Source organism: Panthera onca, chromosome B1 (assembly GCF_046562875.1).
Source record: "Panthera onca isolate mPanOnc1 chromosome B1, mPanOnc1 haplotype 2, whole genome shotgun sequence".
In the NCBI taxonomy this organism is placed as follows: Eukaryota; Metazoa; Chordata; class Mammalia; order Carnivora; family Felidae; genus Panthera; species Panthera onca.
Genome location: NC_138342.1, coordinates 118058444 through 118068689, shown reverse-complemented (window position 1 = coordinate 118068689; position 10246 = coordinate 118058444). Strand labels below are relative to the sequence as shown.

The 10246-nt window shown below is 40.8% G+C and overlaps 1 pseudogene; it reads right to left on the bottom strand.

Moving 5' to 3' along the window:
* Positions 1-2091: 2091 nt before the first annotated feature.
* On the bottom strand, positions 2092-2279 carry LOC132693253 (metallothionein-1F-like; annotated as a pseudogene).
* Between the last annotated feature and the right edge of the window lie 7967 nt (positions 2280-10246).

Below are 10246 nucleotides of genomic sequence, written 5' to 3'. Positions count from 1 at the left end.
CTTTACATCTCCTACTGGGACTGCAAAGGTATGATTGCTCTAACACCCGTCACCACTGTGGTGCTGAGGCCTTGCTTCCCACAAAATGCGTCCAGCCACAGCTGATGTGCACTGAGCTCAACAGGGGCACCAAGGCAGTAGGGTTCCTGCAAAATGTAGGACTACTTTGAGGAATGATTGAATTTGACTCAGTAAGTCCCCACTGGCCTTATCAAATTCTCTGAAAACTGCACTGCTGCCTAACCTTCCTTCTCCCTTTCCTCCTTTCCAGCTTTCCCTGTATCCTGCCTCAGAACTTCTGAGGGCAACAGCTCCCTCCACCTCTTCCAGGTCCTTTCTGTTTCCTTCACTGACTTTGCCCTATCTTTTGCATGTATTAAATGCCAGTGCCCAAATATCACCACCACCAACAAGATAAAATTGAATTTATTGCTCCCTGTGTTGCACAGGAGAATTACCACCTCAAGAGAACTTTGTTGTGTCTCAAAGAAGGAAGGGCAGAGTCTGTTCTTACTGAGATTTTGAAGTTTGGTTTAAGACAGGTCCTTCAATGAGGAGTGACATAATAGTGATTTAGGATTGGTGGAAATAGCAAGAAAAGGATTAGGAGGCTCGGAGTCCCAAGAGTATTGGTAAGAAAAATGTTGATACCTTCTAATAAAGAGTTGATGATCTTTCTTTTTTTTTTTTTTTAATGTTTATTTATTTTTGAGAGAGACAGAGCACGAGCAAGGGAGGGACAGAGAGAGGGAGACACAGAATCTGAAGCAGGCTCCAGGCTCTGAGCTGTCAGCACAGACTTGATGTGCTGGACGTGGGGTTTGATGTGCCTGACGTGGGGCTCCCACTCATGAATGGGTGAGATCATGACCTGAGCTGAAGTTGGACGCTTAACCCCAACTGAGCCATGCAGGTGCCCCAAGAATTGATGATCTTTCAAACAAATTCCTGCAATGAACAATAAAGTTATTTGCCTGAGGGGCACCTGGGTGACTCAGTCAGTTAAGGGTCCGACTTTGGCTCAGGTCATGATCTCATGGTTCGTGGGTTCGAGTCCTGCATGGGCTCTGTGCTGATGGCTCAGAGCCTGCAGCCTGCTTCGGATTCTCTCTCTGCCCCTCCCATGTTTGTGCTCTCTCTTTCTCTCTCAAAAATAAATAAACGTTAAAAAAAATTTTTTTAAAAAGCTATTTGTCTGAGCAGAAGTCTCCTGGAATAGTAAAGTTATGCAAGTGAAGACAATAGAATAGTAAATCAGGTTAATGCAGATGTGGGAGTGGCTGGTTTCAGTTTCGAAGTCAATTACCTCTCGGCATCTGCTTCTTGGAGGACAGACACGGGTACAAGTTTAAAAGCAAATTTCAAAAACCTTGTTTTCTTTGATGCAGTAATGAACACTCCAAACTCTTGTAGTTGTCCATGACCAGAAGTTAAATTTTAATCTCCTTTTCTGCATGGGCTCGAGGAACTCTCAAGATTTCCTCTTTATTCCTGCATTTATAACATCATCCAAAGGTATTTCATGGTCTTTCTCGTGGAAGGTCCGGTCCAATGATGCCATATGAAATTATTATTCCCCGCTTCCTGTCAATGGACCAAATGTTCTTTTTCATGATTAAAATTAAAACATGGCAATCAGCTCAGAATAAAAAGCCCATATTTTATTCTTTAAAAGAGAAGTACATAAAGCAAAAGATTTCTCACTTTTTTTTTTAAAGTCGCCAACTTTTGTTATAATTCCTGTATTTCATAGAAACAGGAGTGTAGCAGACAGGGTAATATGAAAAATGTGTTTTAAAACTGCAGGTGTAAGGGCGCCTGGGTGGCTCAGTCGGTTCAGGGTCCATCTCTTTGCTTCGGTTCAGGTCATGATCTCACGGTTTGTGGGTTTGAACCCCGCGTTGGGCTCCATGCTGCCCGTGTGGAACCTGCTTGGGATTCACTCTCCTTCTCTTTCTGCCCTTCCCACCCACTCAAAAATAAATAAATAAACTTAAACTAAAACTTTGCTCTTACAAAAATAAAATAGAAATGAAACTGCAGGTGCGTACCTGTTGCTCTCTCTCCATCTGGAACAGGCTCTCCCCCACATCAGGCACAGCAGCAGCACCATCAGGTGTCTCCTTGCGGATGCAGCCCTGGGCACACTTGGCACGGCCCATGGGACAGCAGGAGCAGCAGCTGTCCCCGCAGGGGGTGTGTTTGCACACTTTACATGTACAGGAGCCGGCACAGGTGGAGGAGTCCCCGGTGGAACAGGAGGAGTTGGGGTCCATTTTGAGCCAAGGTGAGGACAGACCTCCAAAGCAGGCGACTCGGGAAGACACTTGATGTCTCATTGTTTTTAAAGAGCATTTATAGTATTACTGAAATCCTCAGGGACCCCTGGGTGACTCAGTTGGTTGAGGGTCTGACTTCGGCTCAGACCATGATCTCACAGTTTGCTCGTGAGTTCAAGCCCCCCCATCAGGCTTACTGCTTCGGAGACTGTATCGGATCCTCTGTCCCCATCCCTCTGCCCCTCCCCTGCTCTCTCTGTCTCAAACATAAATAAACCTTTCAAAACAAAAACAAAAAAAAAAAAAAGAAAAGAAAAGAAAAGAAAAATCTTCAAAGCTTTAGGAAGATGACAATCAGTATATGTGGTTTATCAGTTAGAAATTGTGTTTAGCTGATAAGAAATCTGAAATAACTGGATTACAACAGGATAGTGCTTTCTTTTTTTCTTATGTAAAATAGCATTTAAGAAGGCAGTCCAGGGTTGGTGTGGTCTATGTTGACCAAGAAAGAATTCACTGACAATATAAGCAAATGGGCATTTATTTGGGCAATTAAAATTGCAATTCAAGAGACACAGAGTCAGGTGACTTGTGTTCTGAGGAAGACAAAGAAAGGGCAGAGTTATGAAGAAAAAAGGTCATGAATACAGTTCTCATTTAGGAACTCTGTGCAAAACGGAGATTGAAACTAAGTTGCCTGGTATGGTTGGGTTAATATGCAAAAGAGGGATTGAAACTTGTCCTGGAAACTGGAGGGTATTATGCTAAGTGAAATTAATCAGTCAGAGAAAGACAAATATCATATGACTTCACTCATATGAGGACGTTAAGATACAAAACAGATGAACATAAGGGAAGGAAGCAAAAAAAAAAATATAAAAACAGGGAAGGGGACAAACCATAAGACTTAAATATAGAGAACGAACAGAGGGTTGCTGGAGGGGTTGCGGGAGGGGGGATGGGCTAAATGGGTAAAGGGCTTAAGGAATCTACTCCTGAAATCATTGTTGCACCATATGCTAACTAACTAGGATATAAATTAAACGATAAATACATTAAAATAAATAATAAATAAAAATAAAAAGTTCAGGTCGAAAGAAAGAAAGAAAAAGAGAAAGAAAGAAGGAAAGAAAGAAGAAAGAAAGAAGACAGAAAGAAAGAAAGAAGGAAAGAAAGAAAGAAAGAAAGAAAGAAAGAAAGAAAGAAAGAAAAGAATGAAACTTGTCCTTGAATGGCGTTGGCTCCTTTGGAAGTGAAAAATGTGACTGATTCAGGTATCCTGGTGAGGACGGAGTTAAATCCAGGCTGAGTGTCTGTTGCTGGCAAAAAGTTCAAGGTTTCTTTGATGAGGACCTGCATAAATTCCTCCTCCCTCATGGCCCCCTGACCCCATTTAAACAAAACTCTTAGCTAGGCTTGCTTGTTCTATTTTGAAATCTCATTTTACATCTCCACATCACCAGAGATTCTGATTCCTTCTATCTTTCTGCTCTATCATCCACTGAACAGAGTTTCCATCCTTCAGTTTACCTCATTGTACAAGACAGGGCTGTTGGAACCATCATGTTCACATTGGAGGCAGGAGGCAGAAGGAAAACAACCATGCCAGCTATTTGTTCCCATTTCAAAGAGCTTTCCTAAAAGTACTTCCAACAGTTTCCATGTATATCTTACTAGTCATCTGACCACACCTGTCTGCAGGGAGATTAGAAATGTGGTCTTCTAGGGGCACCTGGGTGGCCTCGTTGGTTAAGTGTCCGACTCTTGATCTCGGCTCAGGTCACAATCTCATGGTTGGTAAGTTCAAGCCCTGCATCTCCTTCTGTCTGCTCCTCCCCCACTCGTGCTCTGGCACTCTCTCTCTCTCTTTCTCTTTGTCAAAATAAATAAACATTAAGAAAAAAAATGTAGTCTTCTGGATGAGCACATTGCCTTCAAAAAGCAAGAGAACCTGAAATTAGATTGGCAACTAGCAGTTTCTGCTGCATATGAGAACTGAGGAATGCAACTTTTATATTTGAAGTAAGCATGTGATAAACGGTTAAAGCTTAAATTGTGCCGTGATAAATAATGCCAGAGAATGGGATAAATATAGGAACATATCCACTTGCCAGTGTTGTTAAAACCTGCTACTGAATCTTGTCACTTCAGTGTTGGAACTGATAATAAGATTAAAAATAGGGACGCCTGGGTGGCTCAGTCGGTGAAGTGTCTGGCTTCAGCTCAGGTCATTATCTCGAGGTTCACGAGTTCGAGTCCCACGTTGGTCTCTATGCTGACAGCTCAGAGTCTGCAGCCTGTTTTGGATTCTGTGTCTCCCTCTCTCTCTGCCCCTCCCCCGCTCATTCTGTTTCTCTCTCTCAGAAATAAATAAAACATTACAAAAAGATTGAAAATAAAACTTTTCTCTATTTCATTTGTTCTTGAAACACATACTTAAATGTCTTCCATATATCAGGCACTGTTCTAGATGCTTGAGATATATCAGTAAACCAAGACTCCTGCCCTTGTGGAGCTTATATTCTAGCAGGGGTATATGGACAATGAACAATAAATAAATAAATACTGTATTTCAATGATGAAGACCCAACTTAGAAATGTTAGGTCTTAAATACACTAAATCTATCTTAACTATCTCTGTCAAGTGACAAAACTACAACAACTGATTTTTTTAAGAACTTAAAAACAAATTATTTACTTTGAGAGTGAGTGAGCAGGGGAAGGGCACAGGAAGAGGGAGCGAGAGAGAGAATCCCAAGCAGTCCCCACACTATCAGCACGGAGCCCATTGCTGGGCTTGAACCCATGCACCTCGAGATCATGACCTGAGCCAAATCCAAGAGTCAGACTCTTAACTGACTGAGCCATCCGGGTGCCCCAAAACTGCAACAATTTAGTAACCAGTTGATGTTCTTTATTCAAGGAAAAACAATCTGTGTATGTCCAGGGAAGTACAGTGCCTCACAAGCTGGGGAGTGCTCTGCCTGAGGAACTTGGGGGCAGGAGCAAGTTTCACAGAGCCTTAGAAAAAGCAACCCAGAAACAGGCATGATTAGCTAGGAGGTCAGGGATCTCCTTATAAGGTTAGCAGGTCCTGGCATACCTGGGCGGCTCAGTTGGTTAACCTTCCACTTTGGCTCAGGTCATGATCTCACGGTTCCTCTACACTGATAGTGAGGAGTCTGCCTGGGATTCTCTGTCTCTAGCCCTCTCTCTCTGCCCCTCCCCAACTCACACTTTCTCCGTCTCTCTCTCTCAAAATAAATAAGCTTAAAGGAAAAAAAAAAAAAAAAAAAAAAAAAAAAAAAAAAAGAAAGGCTAGCAGGTCCTATTTTCTAGGGTGAGGTAAAGTAGCTATGGCTGATTCAGATGATTATGATTGATGTGTATTTCGGGTTTTCTTGACAGGTGCTTCTGATCTGACTTCAGTTTAGATTTGTGACTTGGACTGGGCCCCTAGGTAACCTCCATTTGCTGGGCCTCCATATATGAATCAAAATAATTATACCACTTCTCAGTATAAACATACATTGGTACAACTTCTTTAAAAAAATTTTTTTTTAAAACATTTATTCATTTTTTTGAGAGACAGAGCATGAGCAGAGGAGGGGCAGAGAGAGAGGGAGACACAGAATCCAAAGCAGGCTCCAGGCTCTGGGCTGAAAGCTCAGAGCCCCATGTGGGGCTCGAACTCACGAACTGCGGGATCATGACCTGAGCTGAAGTTGGATGCTTAACCCACTGAGCCACCCAGGTGCCCCAAATTGGTACAACTTCTTGAAAAAAGCTATGAAATGGTCACATCCTTTGATTCATTCATTTTAATTCTTAGGAATCAGAATCGATCCAAAGAAATGATCCTAAATACCAAAAAGCTTTCTGTATAAAGATATTAATCTTTTTCCCATTTACTTCAGATAGGGGAAAACTGGAACCTGTCTGTCTGCCCAGTGATAGGGTAATGGTTAAACATACCATGATACCTCCATTGGCATTAAATGATGTTTATAAAAACAACTTAATGATGTGGAGAAACGCTTATAATATAATGTTAATGGAAAAAAACTGCAGTGCAAAATTATTGGAAGAAAACACACTGAAATATTAAGAGTGATTATCTTTGAAGGTTGGGCTCCTTCTCCTCCTCCTACGTGGATACATTTTTCTAATTTTCTTGATTGGTCATCTATTTTTTATTAAAATTTTTTTTGAAGTTTATTGATTTATTTTGAGAGACAGAGAGCACGAGCTGGGGAGGGACAGAGAGAAAGGGAGAGAGAGAATCCCAAGCAGACTCCCCACTATCAGCATGTAGCCTGATGTAGGGCTTGAACTCATGAACTGTGAGGTAGTGACCTGAGCTGAAACCAAGAACCAGACGCTTAACTGACTGAGCCACCCAGTAGCCCCTTGATTGATTATTTATAAACTAGGTAAAAATAAGAAGTGAACACAGCTACTGGAGACTTGATTTACTGTTCTAGTGTGAGTACTGGGTAACTGACCTCCACAAATGTTAAACTCACATTGTTATGCATATTTGCTTTTCTGTATATACAAAAATCTGCCAGAGGTTTTTCATAATTGGCCCTGCTGATCATCTAAGTAAATTGAAATCATACCAGATTTTGACTATTTGGTGCTGAGGAGAAAAAAACAAAACAAAACAGCAGTTCCACTGATGGGAGTCCAAGCTCTTTTAGTGTCACAGGAAGAACTTTCAGAGATCATCTGCACAATCTTTTTTATTCATAACGAGAAGACAGAGATCCATAGGTTTAAGATGTTGATAGCTAAACAGGGATTGGGAGTTAGGTTTACAGATTTTCTAAGAAATCAAACCTCTACAATCCAACCAGAGCCTTGTGATTCAAATCCCCAGTACTGGCTGTCATTTAAAAAAGAAAAGAAAAGACAAGCTCTCCGAGAATGCTGATGGTAAGGAGAAACAGAGTGACTAGTTGTCAACTGGCTATTTGGACAACATCTGCTTGAAAATATAAACAAAGAGGGGCGTTGTTAAGCATCTGACTTCTGCTCCAGTCATGATTTCACGGTTCGTGAGCTCGAGCCCTGCTTCTCTCTCTCTCTCTCTCTCTGTGCCCCTTGCTCACTTGCACCCTCATCTCTCTTAAAAAAAAAAAAAAAAGAAATAAAATATAAACAAAGAGACTATATAGGTTTTTTTTTAACAGCTTTATTGAGATAAATACCATATAGTTCACCTATTTAAAAATTTTTTTAAGTTTAAGTTTTTTAAGTTTTTACTTTTTTAAAAGTTTATTTACTGTGAGAGAGAGAGAGAGAGAGAGAGAGAGAAAGAGAGAGCGCATAAGTGGGGGAGGGTCTGAGCGAAGGAGATACAGAATCCCAAGCAGGCTTTGCACCATCAGCGCAGGGCCCAATGTGGGGCTTGAAGTGATGAACTGGGAGATCATTTCCTGAGCTGAGATCAAGAGTCTGACGCTTAACCGACTGAGCCCCCCAGGCGCCCCTACCGTACAATGGTTTTTAATACACTTGTAAGATTGTGTAACCATCACAGCAATCAATTGTAAAATATTTTGATAACCCTAAAAAGAAATCCCATAGCTACTAGCAGTCACTCTCCATTTCTCTGCAAACTTGCCATCCCTGGGCGACCGTGAATCTGCTTTCTGTCTCTGCAGATCTTCCAATCACGGAGGTTTCTTGTAAGTGGAGCCGTGCAGTTCGTGGTCTTTTGTGGCTGGCTTCTTTCATTGGGCATAATGTTTTCAAGATTCATCGGTGTTATAGCATGGATCACTACCTCATTCCTTGTCCTGGGCGAAAAATATTCTAAGGTCACACTGCATGTCGTTTACCATTCGTCAGTTGGGGTATTCACGTTTGGGCTATTGTGAAAAATGCTGTTTGAACATTTGTGTACAAGTTTTTGTGTGGACATATGTTTTCGTTTCTCTTGGATATATAACATAAGAGTAGAATGGCTGAGCCGTATGGTAACTCTATCTTTTGCCTTTTGAGGGACTGTTGGACTGGTTTTCGAAGCAGCTGCACCATTTTACATTCCCACCAACAAGGTAGGAGAGTTTCCATTTTCCCCCTCCTTAGCAAGCACTTGTTATTTTTTATTTGCTTACAGCCATCTATAGTGGGTGTGAATTGATATTTTATTGTGTTTTTGATTTGCATTTCCTTAATTAGTAATGATGTTGGGGGAAATGTTTATTAAGATTATGTGCCCATTTAAGAAAAGTGGATGATTTCTTTTTATTATTGCGTTATAAGAATTATTCTTATATTCTAGATGGAAGGCCTTTATCAGATATATAATTTTCATAAATTTTTTCCTATTCTGTGGGTTGTCTTGATGGTATTATTTAAAGCACAAAACTTTTAAATTCTGATTAAGTCAAAAGTATATTTTTATCACTTGTGCTACTGGTTTTGTGTCTAAAAAACCATTGCCTAACCCAAAGTCACAGAGATTTACCTCTACACTTTTTTCCTTTTTTAAAACAGTATTTATTTATTTATTCTGAGAGAGAGAGAGAGAGAACGAGCAAGGGAGGAGCAGAGAGAGAGAGAGAGAATCCAAAGCAGGCTGGGTGCTGGCAGCACAGAACCTAATGTAGGGCTTGAACCCACAAAGTGTGAGATCATGACCTGAGCCGAAATCAAGTCAGACACGTAACTGACTGAGCCACCCAGGCACCCCCCCCGTACTTTTTTCTAAGACCTTTGTAATTTTAGTTTTTACACTTGGATCTATGATCTTTTTTTGTTTTTTGTTTGTTTTTTTGCTTTTAGTAATCTCTACCCCCAACTTGGATGGGGCTGGAACTCACAACCCTAAGATCAAGAGTCACACGCTCTTCCAAATAAGTCAGCCAGGTGCCCCTCCATGATCCATTTTGAGTTCATTTTTGTATATGGTGTTAGGTAAGGGTCCAGTTTTGAATCGTCTCAGCACTCTTCTTGAAAACCATTTCACCACAAACGTTAGTTAGGGTTTATTTCTGGACTTTCAATTCTATTCCATTAATTTGTGGATTTCAGTCCTTTTCCAGTGCCAGACTGAGTGATTACTGAAGCTTTGTGGTAAGTTTTGAAATTAGAAAGTATGTGAGTTCCTCAACTTTGTTCTTTTTCAAGATCATATTGGCTATTGTTGATTCCTTGACTCTCTTTTTGAATTTTAGGATCAACTTAACAATTTCTGCAAAAAAGCCAGCTGGGATTTTGAGAGGAAATGTGTGAATCTGCAGATCAATTTGGGTAGGATTGGCATTTTAACAATATTAAATCTTCTGATCCATGAACATCGATATCTTTCCATTTATTTAGGTATTCTTTAATTTCTTTCAACAATATTTTGTGGCTTTTAGAGTACAAGGACTATTTGGTTTTGTGGAAACAACAATAGCTTTGCAATCAGTCAGGTCTGGATTTGAATCCCAGTTTTACTACTGAGAAACTGAGTGACATTGGGAAAGTTATATAATTTCATGAAACTATTTTCTTTCTTTTTTTTTTTTTTTAAATCTTTTTTTAAACGTTTATTTATTTTTGAGACAGAGAGAGACAGAGCATGAACAGGGGAGGGGCAGAGAGAGAGGGAGACACAGAATCTGAAACAGTCTCCAGGCTCTGAGCTGTCAGCACAGAGCCTGACGCGGGGCTCAAACTCCTGGACCGTGAGATCATGACCTGAGCCGAAGTCGGACGCTTAACCGACCGAGCCACCCAGGCGCCCCGAAACTATTTTCTTCATCTGAATAATGAGAGCTGCAGTACCTATGCTACAGTTAATGTTAGGGTTAGATGAGATAATCAAAATTCTAGCAATAGAGTCTAGCACATAGTAGGTATTCAACTATATATATATATTTAATGTTTATTTCTGAGACAGAGCATGAGTGGGGGAGGGGAAGAGAGAGAGGGTGACACAGAATCAGAAGCAGGCTCCATGCTCTGAGCTG